At 39.9% G+C, this 17,693-nt stretch overlaps 1 protein-coding gene across 1 annotated transcript in view; it reads right to left on the bottom strand.

The window, feature by feature from the left end:
* The window catches only part of DNAJC13 (DnaJ heat shock protein family (Hsp40) member C13), a 155,669-nt gene extending 140,623 nt beyond the window's left edge, over nt 1-15,046 (bottom strand). The window contains exon 1 of the mRNA XM_040232721.1: nt 14,788-15,046. The gene's annotated coding sequence lies outside the window, so the exon portion shown is untranslated. The remainder of the gene's footprint in view (nt 1-14,787) is intronic.
* Between the last annotated feature and the right edge of the window lie 2,647 nt (nt 15,047-17,693).

Here is a 17,693-nt window from a genome sequence, read left to right as displayed (position 1 = left end):
CAGGTGGCACAGTGGTGAAGAGTGCCTGCCAAGGCAGGAAATGTGGGATAGATCTCTGGGTCAGGAAGATCCCCTGAGCAGGAAATGGCAACCCACTAGAGTATATTCTTGCCTGAAAAATTCCACGGACAGAGGAGTCTGGTAGGCTACAGTCCATGGGGTCACAAAAAGTCAAACACCACTGAGCAGGCATCCACTACAGATAAGCTTAATTAAAAAAAAAAAGTGTTCAAAACAAATACATGACTACAGAAATTTGCTACCAAATGGAGAAAAGACAGTCTCTTCAATAAGTAGTGATGGGAAAACTGGACAGCTACGTGTAAAAGAATGAAATTCAAATACTTCCCAAACAACACACACAAAGATAAAGTCAAAATGGATTAGAGACCTGTATGTGAGACCAGAAACTATAAAATCCTTAAAGCAAAACATAGGCATTATTACACTCTTTGACATAAATCACAGCAAGATCCTCTATGCTCCAGTCTCTAGAGTAATGGAAATAAAACCAGAAATAAACAAGCAGGACCTAATTAAACTTAAAAGCTTTTGCACAGCAAAGGAAACTATAAACAAAGTCAAAAGACAACTCTCAGAATGGGAAAAAATAAAAGCAATTGAAACAACTGATAAAAGATTAATCTGCAAAATATACAAGCAGCTCATGCAGCTCAATACCGAAAAACAAACAATCCAATCAAAAAGTGGGCAAAGAAGGAAAAACAAAAAAAGGGCAGAAGACTTAAACAGTCACTTCTCCAAAGAAGGCATGAGTGAGTATACAGATGGCTAATAAACTCATGAAAAGATGCTCAACATCACTCAGTATTAAGAAAAATGCAAATCAAAACTACAATGAGCTATCACCTCACACCAGTCAGAACGGCCATCACAAAAAGTCTACAAACAATAAATGCTGGAAAGGGTATGGAGAAAAGGGAACTCTCTTGCACTGTTGATAGGAATGTAAATAGTTACAGCCACTATGGTAAACAGTATGGAAATTCCTTAAGAAACAAAGAATAAAACTATCATATGACCCAGCAATCCCACTACTGGTCATGCAAGCATGCTCAGTCACTAACTCATGTCTGACTCTTTGCAACCTCACGGAGTGTAACCTGCCAGGCTCCTCTGTCCGTGGGATTCTCTAGGCAAGAATACTGGACTGGGTTGCCACTTCCTTCTCCAACTATTGGGCATATAACTGAGAAAACCATAACTGAAAAAGGCACATGTACCCCAATATTCATTGCAGCACTATTTACAATAGCTAGGACATGGAAGCAATCTAGAGGTCCATTGACAGATGAATGGATAAAAGAGCTGTGGTACATATATATAACAGTATTAGGCATAAAAAGGAACACATTTGAGTCAGGTCTAATGAGGTAGATGAACCCACAGCCTATTACACAGAGTGAAGTAAGTCAGGAAGAGAAAGACAAATATCCTGTATTAATGCATACAAATGGAATCTAGAAAGACAGTACTGATGAACCTATTTGTAGGGCAGAAATAGAGACACAGACATAAAGAACAGACCTGTGGACATAGTGGGGGAAGAAGAGGGTGGGACAAACTGAAAGAGTATCATGGAAACATATACATTACCGTATGTAAAACAGATAACCAGTGGGAATTTGTTGTATGATGCAGGGAGCTCAAATCGATACTCCATGACAATCTAGAGGGGTGGAATGGTAAGGAGGTGGGAGGGAGGCTCAGGAGGGAGGGGACATGTGCATACCTATAGCTGATTCATGCAAATGTATGGCAGAAATCAACACAATATTGTAAAGCATTATTCTCTTTTAATAATACATATTTTTTTTTAAAAAAAGGAAATATGCTACCAATCAGTGATTTCAGGATCTTTATAAGTTCAACAGAAAAATACTAGTCTAACTAACAATGAATTTTTAAAACAACCAGATTAATGAGATCTGAGCTGGGACCTAATTCCCAAGTGTACTATTAGCCTCTATAATTTCAAATAAATCTATTTTATATACTCAAAACCGCAATCATTTGTGATAAAGTCATTTCGTCTAATGAAGACAACCAGTGTGGAAACCGCATTAACAGCTTCAGACCCTGAGGGTATTTCTAGACGAGCAGGTATTAATATCTAACAAACTGTGCTCCACTAGAGAAGGGAAGGGTAAAACACTTCAGTACTCTTGCTTTGAGAACCCCAAGAATAGTACAAAAAGGCAAAGAGATATGATGCTGAAAGATGAACTCCCCAGGTCGGTAGGTGCCCAATATGCTACTGAATATGAGCAGAGAAAATAACTTCAGAAGGAAGGAAGAGGCTGAGCCAAAGTGAAAAGAACACCCAGCTATGGATGTGTCTGGTGGTGAAAGTAAAGTCCCATGCTGTAAAGAACAATACAGCACAGGAACTTGGAATGTTAGGTCCATGAATAAAGGCAAATTGTGAAAGTGAAGGTCACTCTGCTGCTGCTAAGTCGCTTGTGTCCAGCTCTGTGCTACCCCATAGACAGAAGGCCATCAGGCTCCCCCGTCCCCGGGATTATCCAGGCAAGAACACTGGAGTGGGTGGCCATTTCCTTCTCCAATGCATGAAAGTGAAAAGTGAAAGGGATGTCACTTAGTCGTGTCCGACTCTCAGTGACCCCATGGACTACAGCCTACCAGGCTCCTCCATCCATGGGATTTTCCAGGCAAGAGTACTGGAGTGGGGTGCCATTGCCTTCTCCGAAAGTCGCCCAGTCATGTTCAACTCTTTGCGACCCCCTGGAATTCTCCAGGCCAAAATACTGGAGTGGGTAGCCTTTCCCTTCTCCAGGGGATGTTCCTAACCCAGGGACTGAACCCAGGTCTCTCACACTGCAAGTGGATTCTTTATCAGCTGAACCACAAGGGAAGCTGGATGGTCAAACAGGAGATGGCAAGAGTGAACCTTGACATTTTAGGAATCAGTGAACTAAAATGGACCAGAATGGGTGAATTTAATTCGGATGACCATTATATCTACTACTGTGGGCAAGAATTCCTCAGAAGAAATGGGAGTAGCCCTCATAGTCAACAAGAGAGTCCAAAAGGCAGTACTTGGGTGCAATCTCAAAAACAACAAAATGACCTCTGTTCTTTTTCAAGGATAACCATTCAATATCACCATAATCCAAATCTATGCCCCAACCACTACTTCTGAAGGAGCTGATGCTGAACGGTTCTATGAAGACCACCAAGACCTTCTAGAATCAAAAAAAGATGTCCTTTCATCATAGGGGACTGGAATGCAAAAGTAGGAAGTCAAGAGATACCTGCAGTAACAGGCAAGTTTGGCCTTGGAGTACAAAATGAATCAGACAAAGGGTAACAGAGTTTTTCCAGGAGAACTCACTGGTCACAGAAAACACCCTTTTCCAAGAACACAATGCAAAGAATAATATCTACCTAAAGAAATAAACATCATGAGAAACGCTGGACTGGAAGAAACACAAGCTGGAATCAAGATTGTCGTGGGAAATATCAATAACCTCAGATGTGCACATGACACCACCCTTATGGCAGAAAGTGAAGAGGCGCTAAAAAGCCTCTTGATGAAAGTGAAAGAGGAGAGCGAAAAAGTTGGCCTAAAGCTCAACATTCAGAAAGCGAAGATCATTCCATCTGGTCCCATCACTTCATGGCAAATAGATGGGGCAACAGTGGAAACAGTGTCAGACTTTATTTTGGGGGGCTCCAAAATCACTGCAGATGGTGAGTGCCGCCATGAAATTAAAAGACGCTTACTCCTTGGAAGAAAAGTTATGACCAACCTAGATAGCATATTCAAAAGCAGAGACATTACTTTGCCGACTAAGGTCCGTCTAGTCAAGGCTATGGTTTTTCCTGTGGTCATGTATAGATGTGAGAGTTGGACTGTGAAGAAGGCTGAGCGCTGAAGAATTGATGCTTTTGAACTATGGTGTTGGAGAAGACACTTAAGAGTCCCTTGGACTGCAAGGAGATCCAACCAGTCCATTCTGAAGATCAACCCTGGGATTTCTTTGGAAGGAATGATGCTAAAGCTGAAACTCCAGTACTTTGGCCACCTCATGAGAAGAGTTGACTCTCTGGAAAAGACTCTGATGCTGGGAGGGATTGGGGGCAGGAGGAGAAGGGGACGACCAAGGATGAGATGGTTGGATGGCATCACGGACTCGATGGACATGAGTCTGAGTGAACTCCGGGAGATGGTGATGAACAGGGAGGCCTGGCGTGCTGCGATTCATGGGGTCGCAAAGAGTCGGACACAACTGAGTGACTGCACTGAACTGAACTGAAAGAAATAAAAGATGTATCTATAGAAAACTATAAAACACTGATGAAAGAAATCAAAGATGACACAAACAGATGGAAAAATATACCATATTCATGGATCAGAAGAATCAATATAGTGAAAATGAGTATACTACTCAAAGCAATCTATAGATTCAATATAATCCCTATCAAGCTACTAACTCCTAGAGGAAAACAAAGGCAAAGCACTCTCTGACATAAATCACAGCAGGATCCTCTATGACCCACCTCCCAAAGTAACAGAAACAAAAGCAAAAATAAATGAATAGGACCTAATTAAACTTAAAAGCTTTTGCACAATGAAGGAAACTATAAGCAAGGTGAAAAAACAGCTGTCAGAATGGGAGAAAATAATAGCAAAGGAAGCAACTGACAAAGAACTAATCTCAAAAATATACAAGCAACTCCTGCAGCTCAATTCCAGAAAAATAAATGACCCAATCAAAAAATGGGTTATATATTCTTACCTCCTTTTTCAAAAATAAAGTACCCATAGGTGTATGGGTTTATTTCTGGGCTTTCTATCTTGTTCCATTGGTCTATATTTCTGTTTTTGTGCCAGTACTATACTGTCTTAATGACTGCAGCTTTGTAGTATAATCTGAAATCAGCAAGGTTGATTCCTACAGCTCCATTTTCTTTCTCAAGAATCCTTTGGCTATTGAGGGTCTTTTGTGCTTCCATATGAAATGTGAAATTTTTTGTTCTAGTTTTATGAAAAATGCCATTGGTAATTTGATAGGGAACGCATCGAAGCTGTAGACTGCATTTGGTAGTATAGTCATTTTCACAATACTGATTCTTCCTACCTAGGAATATGGAATATCTCTCCAACTATTTATGTTATCTTTGATTTATTAGTCTTACAATTTTGTGTGTACAGTTCTTTTGTCTCCTTCAGTTCAGTTTAATTCAGTCACTCAGTTGTGTCCAACTCTTTGCAACGCCATGAACCGCAGCACTCCAGGCCTCCCTGTCCATCACCAACTCCCGGAGTTTACCCAAACTCATGTCCATTGAGTTGGTGATGCCATCCAACCATCTCATCCTCTGTCGTCCCCTTCTTCTCCTACCTTCAATCTTTCCCAGCATCAGGGTCTTTTCTAATGAGTCAGTTTGTCTCCTTAGGTATGTTTATTCCTACATATTTAATTCTTTTTGTTGCAATGGTGAATGGGATTGATTGTTAATTTCTCTTTCTGATTTTTCATTGTTAGTATATAGAAATACAAATGATTTCTGTGTATTGATTTTGTACCCTGTGACTTTGCTAAATTTACTGATTAGCTCTAGTAATTTTCTGATACTATCTCTAGGGTTTTCTATGTATAGTATCATGTCATCTGCAAGCAGTGAAAACTTTATTTCTTCTTTTCCAATCTAGATTCCTTTTATTTCTTTTTCTTCTCTGATTGCTATAGCTAAGACTTTCAGAACTATGGTTAATAATAGTGGTGAAAGTGGACACCCTTGTCTTGTTCCTGATCTTAGGGGGAATGCTTTCAGTTTTTCACCATTGAGAATACTGTTTGCTGTAGGCTTATCCTATATGGCCTTTACTATGTTGAGTTAGGTTCCTTCTATGACCATTTTCTGAAAAGTTTTAACCATAAATAGGTGCTGAATTTTGTCAAAGACTTTTTCTACATCTACTGATATTATCATATGGTTTTTATCTTTCAATTTTTAATATGGTGTATCACAATGATTGATTTGCACATATTGAAGAATCCTTGCATCCCTGGAATAAAGCCAACTTGATCATGGTGTATGAGCTTTTTGATGTGTTGCTGAATTCTGTGAAACCAACCTAATAGTTTTAAACCTATGTTTGATGTCTTTAAGTTACAGCTTATGAAACTTTTGGAAAAAAGAATTTTACTCCATAAAATTACCCCATTCAATTATCTCCTCTGTATATTTCTTAAATAAGCTCTAAAAGTGGTCCTAACTGTCGCTTATCAGCAAAAACTCATAAGCAACCATAATTCCCACTAATAGTGATGAAAACTCTGCAGAATTTCTAGTCTCAGGTGTAGAAGCGTAACTGTTATTTACAGGCACATTCTATAAATAACAGCAAATTGTCCAGCTAAGAAAATATAAAAATTGTTAGATGAGATCTTGGTAGCAGCTGTGTCATCAGCATTTGCTATCCTGCCAGTTGTTGAGGTGTTATTCAAATCAGCAAGAGCTTATGTGTTCAAACTAATTACTGCTTAAATTTCATCTCCATTCCTGCAGGACAGTCCCACTTCAAATTCTCAAAGATCTTTTTGATAAAAACTCAAGTATAGAAGCCCTTTGAAACTAAATCACCTGGAAAAGATTTCTAATTTTTCCAAGTTGGCTTCACTTGTTCTCATTCTATATCTTAATAATACACCACTAACAGAGCTTTTCTGCAACTTTTCAGTTTGTCTTTTAAAAGACCTGCATGAAGGGTTAAAAAGTCAAATTCAAGGCAATAGGCATTCTGGCTAGATTGGCCTTTTTCAATGAGTCCCTTGCTTCATCCTTTCAAATAACACTTAAGATTTCCACAGTCTTATTACTGGCAGTAAAACTGACAATCCATTTAACATCATTTACAGATAAAATAAGAACAATCTTTTGGACAATATGGTTTTGACACAAAAGTGCAGGATTTGAGAGTCACTGAGAGACACCCACATCAAAATGACACTAAGAACAGAAAGCAGTATGAAGGGATTCAGCATCACAAAGACTTGAACAGACTGTTGCTATTTAGTCCCAAATCCTGTCTGACTCTTTTGGGACCCCATGGACTATATAGCCTGCCAGGTTCCTGTCCATGGGATTTCCAAAGCAAGTATACTGGAATGGGTTGCCATCTCCTCCTCTAGGGGATCTTTCTGAGCCAGGGACTGAACCTGTGTCTCCTGCACTGCAGATGAATTCTTTACCATCGAGCCCTTCGAGCAGATTACAGTCAGGCGGTCGGGGTATAAGCAAAAGACTTTGTACACACAGCAAAATTAAGTCTATGTGCATGGCTTGTGTTAAGTAAAAACTCACACAGAGCCCGTACTTAGCTAGGATGAATGAGTATACTCAAAAAAATAATACACTAATGAATGAATGAAGGAAATAGTTTTAATCAAGGCTATTTGCCTTCAAAGCACACACTCTGCATGACCAACTAGAAAGGATTTTTACACAATTATGAAAACTTCCAAAGAGCAGACAAGATACTAACTTTCCACCTTGAATTTGTAAAATGAAAAAATAAACTTTTTCATTATTTTGCTCTCACTCTCAAGTAATGAATTAAAAATGAGTTTGTCTTGAAATGCCTCAAAAAAATATGGGTGTCTAATGTAAATTTCTTTCAACTTGGCTGTTGGTAAAAACTTTTATATTGGGGGAAAACTACATTTGCTTTTATTTTCTGACCAAACTCTCCTGCAACAGAACACTGTTTTTCTGCTACACTATGAAATTACACCTGAAAATATGGTAGATATTCACGATAGAAACTAATTTGTGAACTTAGTATTTCCTCATACATCTACGTCCTAGAGAAAATGCAGAAGGAAGGAAAACCATTGCTAAGGCAAATGCTGACCCAAGTAATGACCAAAGAGAGAATCCCTTATTACTGGCTTCTTAAAGAGCCTAGTTTTATTTGTAGCTGGAATCAAAACCTAAGTGAATTATAGCTCTAGGTTAGGTCAGTTTCAAATAAAAGGTAAAAAAATATATAAATGGTTAACAGAATATTAATTTTTACCCATATTAAAAAGCTACAACTAGACTATCTTAAAATGTGCTGTGTCTGAGAGAAAAGTGATATGAACTTTAACCCTGTTTTTAAATTTTAAATTTTTATGTTTTAATATATAACTCAAGTGTAGACAGAAATACTTTTCATTTAAATAACAAATCAGTAATGGGAATGACATCTACCATACAGGGATCTTTAAACAGCTATAAAACAGATCACTAAGTAAGGTTTTAGTACACTCTATCTTAGTTTTCTTTACTTGCTGAAGAACTTCAGATATAAACATTATAAGAAAGACAGTTCAAAGCCAAAATGAACTTTCAAATACTTTTACCATCACAGGGTAGGGCAAACTAATCTAAGACCCCCTCATTCTCTTTATAAAATCCATTCCTAATTAGAAACTGAATATATATTCATGAAATAAAAGGGCAAGAGAAATTCAAAAGCAACCCATAAATCTGAAGAAACACTTAACATGATCTCAATGGGGGGAGAAGTAAGCATATATACCATAGCAGTTAATTTTGCTGGCCTTTCCTATTCAATGTAAATTAAATACTGAAAAAAGATACCTCTCTCTTCATATTTTAGATTACATCTGAAGGGATAATTCTTATTTTTTACAAATAGATCTCTATTTGTTATAAAATAATAATAATGTTTTTGCCAGGAAAGATACATGGCTATGATTCTTCCCTTTCCAAAATTTAAAAATGCCTTGAAATATTCACCTCAGGAAAAATAAAACAAACTAAGAAATGTGTTCACTTAAGCAATTCTGTGAAATCAGCAGTAGTGATCATTTACATATTTCTAGTTTGCACACATTCTTAAAGCTTTCTAGAAGACACAAATTTCTATTTCATTTTATCTTTGAATCTAACTTGGCTTATGAAAGAACAAAACATACTAATTCAATAAACTGTTCTTCAGCTCACAAACAGGCACTTAATAATCTTACTCTCACAGACCCTAATGGTAAAAGAGATTTTCCATTGCCACATTTTAACTTGTTTTTCTTAACACTAAACACATAGTAGGGGAATAAACTTCCTAGGCATATAGCAAATATAACTTGAAGACAGTAAGCATCTTAATACCCAAATCCTGTTCTCTTAATACTAGTATAAGACTAGAGTTTAAGTGGCTACAATTTCCTTTCCTTTGATCCAATACAAAACAGCAACAACATGTAAACTTCTGGTTTGTCTCTTTCCAAAAAACCCCTATTATTCCTAATTCTGCCATAGAGTTTCACAGTTTACAGAACACTTCCAAATCTATCAAGTAAAAAAAAAAAAAGAAAATTCTACTTTTAAAATTAAACCCAGTAGGTATAAGTTTCGGGAGGAAAATGGCTTATCTACTCTAAGATTTGATGGACATCCAAAATATAGTCTGTGTAAGTTTGAGGGAGCAAAACACCACAGTACTAGTCTAAGAATTGAAGCTTAAATATAATTAGTATAGAATTTACTGGAGCTTCCCAGGTGGTGCAGTGGTAAAAGAATCCACCTGCCAATGCAGGAATCACAAGAGACACAGGTTCCATCCCTGGGTCAGGAAGATCCCCTGGAGCAGGAGATGGCAACCCACTCCAATATTCTTGCCTGGAAAGTACCATGGACAGAGGAGCCTGGTCCATGAGATCGCAAACAACACAACTGAGCATACACACACAGAGAGAATTTATTACACACTAGAGAAAGTCCCTACATTCATACCTTATCAATCCTTCCATGATGTTTTCACAATTATTACTTGAAAAAATCAGAACATCAAAATAATTTAGATTGCTTTAGGGGTTTTGCTGTCAATCTGGTCATTAAAAGCTCCAGCTTCTTATTAACTGCAAAAAAGATATTACCAAACGGCATGGGCTAAATCTGTGAACACTGCTTAACCAGTGTGGCCTACTTCTAAGGGCAACTTAAATTCTGCAACTTTAAAAACCCCACTAATTTTAGACTTATGTTAGAGATCACTTTTCCTTTTAAGTAGTCCATAAAAGTACAAGTAAAACTCAACTATGTAGGCTGCTAAATAAAGTTAAGAGCATATGAAAAGTACTAGGAAATTATATGTTTAGCTTTATTAAATGAATCATACTTAATTACAACTTTGCACAGGTAACTGTCTCGAGTTTGCAAAAATGTCACAACTATGTTGGCTTAAGTTACTTGCTACCAAGATATCCCCCAACTCACTGATTCTTAAAGGAGTTCCCAGAACAAAAAATCATACCGTAAGATAAGAGATGTTACTGACTGGCATGTGCTAAGCATCTGTGAACACAGCTGAAGCAGGAAAAGGTGTTGAAAAGAATGTTTAATTCAATGTACTGAATTAAAGTAACGGTTGCAAGAGTGGAAGTTGGGGTGGGGCTGCTGCCCCTTGAGACACTATGATCAGAAACACTTCTAGGATTTAGGGGATGGAGCTATATACCCCTCAACAAGCAAGACAGTCCCACAGACTGATGAACTGTCCTCAAGTTACTTTCAAATATCCAAGTGGTCATTCACATAGATAAAAGCCTATTTACAGCTAATCCCAGAATTTACTTTTACATTAAAATACAAATCATGAAATATGTTTTGCCATTTAATATACACGTAATTTTCCTGGAATGCATACATCATAAAATCTTCGTGAGAAGTCTGAATTCTCATGGCTTTTCAGAGTATCTGTATTATGTCTGCATTTTTGATGGATATTTTTTACTGTTTTTTTCTTTCAGTACTTTAAAGCTGTCACTTAGCTGTCTTCTGGCTTGCAGGGCTTCTCTGCTGTAACTCTTATCTTTGTTTCTTTGTATAGAATGTTTCTCTTTGGTTACCTCAGTTTCTCTTAGGAGGAGGAAGTTTGAATTTGATGTCTTATGCAGGTTTTTTAAGTGGCGGGTGTTTAACCTGCTTGGTGTTCTTTAAGTCTCTTGCACCTCCAGTTTGATGTCTGGCATTAATTTCAGAATAATTCTCGATTATTTCCTCAAATATTTCAACATTTCTTTGCTCTGTCCTCTTCTGGGATTGCAACTATGCATATATTTAAATGTGTTAGATAGAATCCCCAAGCTCTTGTTCTTTTTTAAATTCTTTGTGTTTCACCTGGATAATTTCTGGTATCTACAAATTCACTGATTCTTTGGTTGTGTCAGATCAACTGATGAGCCCAAAGGCATCTTGCAATTCGTTACTATGTAGTGAAACTTCTGACATTTCCTTTTGAGTCTTTTTTATAGTGTCTATCTTTCAGCTGAAACTACCCACCTGATTTTGTATGCTGTCCACTTTTTGTTCATACCTTTAACATCAATTATAGTCATTTTAAATTCCCTTATCAGATAGAAGCACCTATGTTAGCCAAAGAGTAATCCTGGTGATTGCTCTTTCTCTTGGGAATGTTTTTTGCCTTTTGTACGTCTTGTAATTTTTTGCTGAAAGTCGGACATGGAATAGGACAGCAGAGACAGAGCTAAGTAATTTTTGTGAAGAGAAATGGGAACATCTTTTCTTTGCTGAGTCTTTAGTGCAGGATGTTAGGAGTTGGGCTAAGTTTATGATTCACTGTTGCTATGGTTATCCCCGGAGAAGGGAATGGCAACCCACTCCAGTATTCTTGCCTTGGAGAATTCCATGGACAGAGGAGCCTGGTCCATACTCTTTGGTCCATGAGGCTGCAAAGAGTCAGACAGGACTGAGCAACTAATACTTTCACTTTTGTGGTTTTATCCCCACTGTATTACAGGCTTCAAATATCTACAGAAACTGTCTAGGTCGGGAATGGTTTATTAAAGCAATATCTATTTGATTCTTTGCTCTGTGCCTCTTTGCATAATCTTATTCCTCACCCTGTACTATTTTGCAGTTGCTTGTTATTCACAGTTTTTTAACTTAGTGGCAGGGAGGTGGGGTTATAGTCTCTGTTGTCCTGATTAAGGTTTAGTCCTAGACATACCTTGTGTCTCTGGATCTCAGAGGTGTAATTTTCCTATTTCCCCAGGCTGGAGTTTTGGGCTTGGTGCCCCTCCCCAAAAAATATGCTCTCCCCAGTTTCTGTCTTTCCTCAGCTCACCAACAGGGCCTGCTGGCAGAGATGCCATTCTCTCTAAAGATTAAGGTTTTTATTCTATAGGAGGGAGAGCGAGAGAGAGAGAGAGAGAAAGAATCAAGAGTTTTTTGACCCTCCTGAAAACTCTGCTGCTCTTCTCTGGGTCAACATCACAACAGACACTCCCCAGATCTCATTCCAATCTTTCCTAGGAGTACCCAGCGAAGAATGTAGATAAAGAAGTGAGGTCAGCCTTCATCAACTTGTCAGCTATCCAAGCTGAATGCTCTTTATCAGTGTCCAGCTGTGTCTACTGAAGGTGAACGTGAGTTCATACGTACTCTTTCTCTCCTTAAATTTCCGGCCACTGGTTTGCTCTGTGGCCTCAGCAACTTAATAGGTTCCAAAAGAAAAAAAATAAAATAATACATGAATTTGAAGTTAGTCCAGTTTTTTTTTTTTTTTTTTTGATCCTACAGTGGAACCAAAGGCTCTTTTTGTCCCAGGGCCAAAGCCAGAGGTGGTTATACTAATTTATAAACTATTTCAGGGTAGTAAAAGAGCTGTTACAAATTATTTGAAATAAAAAGAAGGTCTTTACTGGGTTTGATAAAGTTGAGAAACACTGACTTAAAGGATCTTTTTGAAAACAACTCCCCTCTAACCACTAATAAGCATTACAGTAAACATTTAGGCCTAAAACTATTAGAAGCAACAAAATTTTTGATAGTTTATTTGCTTAGAAGTGCCTCTATTTTTACTAATTTTAAGTATTCAGTCAGAGAATAACGGGAAAGGTATGTGCAATGGAAACCTCAAATTCAAATAGAAGTCGTTTAGGAATATAGCCAAATTAGTTAAAACAGATTTTTAAATTTCAACCATAAATTTAGTATCTACCTCCCTTCTACAAACTCAGTAACAATGCCAGTATTGTTTCATTCCACCTAAGCGACCAGCTTCTATTTATTTGTGGATAAAGTTAATTCTTAAAAATAACTCATCCTTTCCATAACTGCATAACTTTTTCCCTTATAATGCTCATATATTTTACTATTTACTACTGCCAGTTTAGAAAAAAGAGGAATATCCATTACCTGCCAGTGGAATACAAATTGTTTTTCCACGAACTAGACTACAGAATGTAAAATTCCTATCTCTTAATAACCCTCTGACTCCACTTTTCCTCCATTAATATGTGCCACTTCCTGTTTTCAAACCAAGAGTATAATGTAATATTTCTAAACGAGGATGGGCTTATATTCCATTGTGATATTAACCCCACAAGCCAAGTTTAAGATATAGCTGCTTAAACTGTTTCACATTACATTTAAAATGTTAACATGATCTTACATTATATGCTAGTCAAACAATAAAGAACGTCTAAAGAACAGTGACATCAAGTCTTTTGGGGACACTCAATTATTGACGAGTTTTTTAAACCTTTTTTTTTTTTTAAAGGGAAGTCCTGTTTCATTTTCCCATAAACTCACAGAGTACTAGTACTGTAATATACCTAGCAACTGTAATTTCCTTAGGCTCTGTAGACAGTACTTTCAAACCTAGAAATCTGTCAGATCCATCAAGCAAGAAGAAAACACAGTAAGACACTCTTTGGGACAGGTCCTAAAAAAATATTCTGAAATTTAACTTTTCACCCAAGACTCTACACTCCAAGACGCTCCAAATAACTCTACAATATAACCTCCTTCACAGTGGGCAACAGCATCAGGTAAGAAGCCCAAGGGGAATCAGGGTCGGATGAAAGGGAAAAGCAGAGCGAGGAACCGAGAAATCACTTACTTCGGGAAACCACTGCCACATTTGGGGAAGACTTCTAATTTTCTCCCCTAAGCAACCTGTAAAGTAAAGTCTCACAAGAGAGGTTACCTTAACACCCTACACAACTTAGGGGAGGACACTTTTTAAGTGTAGAGTCAAATCCACGTTTAACAGCCACTTCACAGAACGTCTAAGTCCCACTTCACCATCTAAAGGCCGCATTCCGAGACAAAATAACAGCAGCGGAGGAAAGGCCCCTGTGAATAAGCTCTCTTGCAAAAAGAAAACGCTGAGGAGAGAAAACTTCATTTTGGAAAAGGGAGGGGCTAAAGAAGAAACGACGCGGGTGCTCCCCATTTCCTAACAAAACGAAACAAAGCTACGCAAATAAAGTTAAAAGTCTATGCAATACTTGGCAGGAAGGAGGGTCACTGACCCACGGAAACAAGAGTTCCAGGCATCCAGCAGGAAGAGTGCTCAGACTGGCAGGATGAAAGGGAATCCGGAGGGCGGAGCCCAGAGGGCTGCAAACCCAGAGGAATAAGGGCTGAGCGGGATAAGGATGTGCAGAGTGCAGTGGGGGGACCGTGGTGGGAAGAAACCCAGAAAACGAGGCGAAAAGAGGGGTGGGGCTGAGCATGGCAGAGCTCTGGGCGACTGTCACTCAGAACCGCAGGGGGCCAGGCGGGGTGGGGGTGGCGGGGTCCGACTACAGGAACCTGACCAGCAGCCTGGGGGGAGGGTAATCCGCTTTCCTGAACTGCTGGAGGTTGCGGCCCTCCACCACCCTTCCTTCTCCCTGCCCTTGGCGTCCCAAGTCCTCGCAGCGAGGCGAGGGGATAAATAAAGCAAAGCTCCAGAGTCCGGTGCCCGTGGTGATTTACCTTCGCGGGAGGCTGGAGAGGCTCCAGCCCGAGCTCCTCCTGCCGCCGGCTCAGCGTCCAGAGTGGGATGAGGCGCCCTCCGGTCTCCTCCCCTACACCACTTCCCCTTTCCCGGCCGAGGCCCCGTAGCTCCACTGCCGCGGGTTCCTGGTGCCGCGGCGGCGCTGCCTCCCCGCCCCCTCCACCTCCTCCCTCTGCCTCTCAGAGGCTCACTCTGGAGGCCGCCATCTTCGCTCAGGCTGTGAGGATCGCGCTCCAGTACGCCTGCGTCGCCCCTGCCCAGGGTGTCACGAGACCCAGTCAGCTGATTTCAGCTCTTCCGCCTCCTGCTCCACCCTCTCACATGCATTTCTCCGCCCTCCCCGTCGTATTCGCCTGCTTGCCAAGAGATTCCGCGTTCAGCCCGCTGGCTGGTAGACACGCCCTCCTCCCCAAACGCAGTTGAGACATGCGCAGAACGTCCAGAAGGATGGTGGGAGGAAGATTCCACGCCCCGCGCGAAGGGAACCTGCGTCCCAGCCTGTGGCTTTGAGTCCTGCTCGTGATCGTTGTGCGGGACAGGCGTGCACTCTTAATCTCGTGAAGTGTTGTTTTAAAGCATTTACCCGGTCTTGACTGGAAACGCCGTGGAGTATCCCCGAGAAGATCTATACCCCGTTTGCTGGATTGAGAGCCAGCAGTTTCACTAGCTACTGAGACTCGCAGAAGACAGCTGAAAAGGGTTTAAATATGGGTTGGTTTCGAAAGTCACAGAGACCAAAGCTTCGGAAATACAGGCGGCCTTTTGCTGCTGGGAGTGCCAGAAAAATAATACTGATAGCTCCCATTTATTGCTAATCCCGTGTCAAGGGGTTTGCTTAGTTAATCCTCAACACTGTGAGGAAATAGCCTGTTTTGCAAATGAACTGAGGCCCCTCTGCAAAGTAGGGGACTCAAGGAATCTGACTCCAAAGTTTGTGCCTTCTCTATTATCTCCCTAATGTATGTGGAAGCTGGAAGAGAGGAATAGGGTTAAAGAAAAGACATAGTAGTGTCTGTTACCTGTGGATAACGGTTTGATTAAATTCACTCTCCACTCCCAGTCTGAGATCTAGAGACCGCAGTTCAAAAACAACTTGAAGTTAGTCTAGTTATTTTTTATCCAACACTGCAAATTTTAAAACTCTTATGGAAACTTCAAAAGATAGCTGATGTACGTGGCTAGCATGGATGCATTATTTTACGAGGGTTAAAGGTCTCTGATAAGAGGTTTGATATTCACAGAGCAGTCCTGAGATGGTATTGGCCTTTGAGTGGCTGACTCATTTTTAGAGATGGCAATTACAGGATGGAAAACGCAGGCAATGATTTTACAGATTTTTGTTTCCTGATTGTTTTGACCTTTTGCCCTACCTTGAGGTTGAAAGAAATTGCTTTTATCTTTACAGTAGACTTTCCTGTATTGTGACAGTAAGATAAGGTACATCTCAGACTGTTCACTCGCTCAGTCGTGGCTGACTCTTTGCAACACCATGAATTGCAGCACGCCAGGCCTCCCTGTCCATCACCAACTCACAGAGTTCACTCAAACTCATGTCCATTGAGTTGGTGATGCCATCCAGCCATCTCATACTCTGTCGTCCCCTTCTCTTCCTGTCCCCAATCCCTCCCAGCAGCAGAGTCTTTTCCAATGAGTCCACTCTTTGCATTAGATGGCCAAAGTACTGGAGTTTCAGCTTTAGCATCATTCCTCCCAAAAACACCCAGGATTGATCTTTAGAATGGACTGGTTGGATCTCCTTGCAGTCCAAGGGGCTCTCAAGATCTTTTCCAACACCACAGTTGAAAACCATCCATTCTTCGGTGCTCAGCTTTCTTCACATTCCAACTCTCACATCCATACATGACTACTGGAAAAACCATAGCCTTGACTAGATGCACCTTTGTTGGCAAAGTAATGTCTCTGCTTTTTAATATGCTGTCTAGGTTGGTCATAACTTTCCTTCCAAGGAGTAAGCGTCTTTTAATTTCATGGCTGCAATCACCATCTGCAGTGATTTTGGAGCCCAGAAAAATAAAGTCTGACACTGTTTCCACTGTTTCCCCATCTATTTCCCATGAAGAGATGGGACCAGATGCCATGATCTTAGTTTTCTGAATGTTGAGCTTTAAGCCAACTTTTTCACTGGCCTCTTTCATTTTCATTTAGAGGCTTTTTAGTTCCTCTTCATTTTCTGCCATGAGGGTGGTGTCATCTGCATATCTGAGGTTATTGATATTTCTCCCGGCAATCTTAATTCCAGCTTAGGCTTCTTCCAGCCGAGTGTTTCTCATGATGGACTCTGCATAGAAGTTAAATAAGCAGGGTGACAATATACAGCCTTGACGTACTCCTTTTCCTAGTTGGAACCAGTCTGTTGTTCCATGTCCAGTTTTAACTGTTCCTTCCTGACCTGCATATAGGTTTCTCAAGAGGCAGGTCAGGTGGTCTGGTATTCCCATCTCTTTCAGAATTTTCCACAGTATATTGTGATCCACACAGTCAAGGGCTTTGGCATAGTCAATAAAGCAGAAATAGATGTTTTTCTGGAACTTCCTTGCTTTTTCCATGATCCAGCGAATGTTGGCAATTTGAGCTCTGGTTCCTCTGCCTTTTCTGAAACCAGCTCAAACATCTGGAAGTTCACGGTTCACATATTGCTGAAGCCTGGCTTGGATAATTTTGAGCATTACTTTACTAGCATGTGAGATGAGTGCAACTGTGTGGTAGTTTGAGCATTCTTTGTCATTGCCTTTCTTTGGGATTGAAATGAAAACTGACCTTTTCCAGTCCTGTGGCCACTGCTGAATTTTCCAAATTTGCTGGTATATTGAGTGCAGCACTTTCACAGCATCATGTTTCAGGATTTGAAATAGCTCAACTGGAA

The sequence above is a fragment of the Oryx dammah genome, unplaced genomic scaffold (genome assembly GCF_014754425.2).
Source record: "Oryx dammah isolate SB20612 unplaced genomic scaffold, SCBI_Odam_1.1 HiC_scaffold_2, whole genome shotgun sequence".
In the NCBI taxonomy this organism is placed as follows: domain Eukaryota; kingdom Metazoa; phylum Chordata; class Mammalia; order Artiodactyla; family Bovidae; genus Oryx; species Oryx dammah.
Note: the sequence above shows the minus strand (reverse complement) of the source record. Positions and strands in the feature narration are given on the sequence as shown.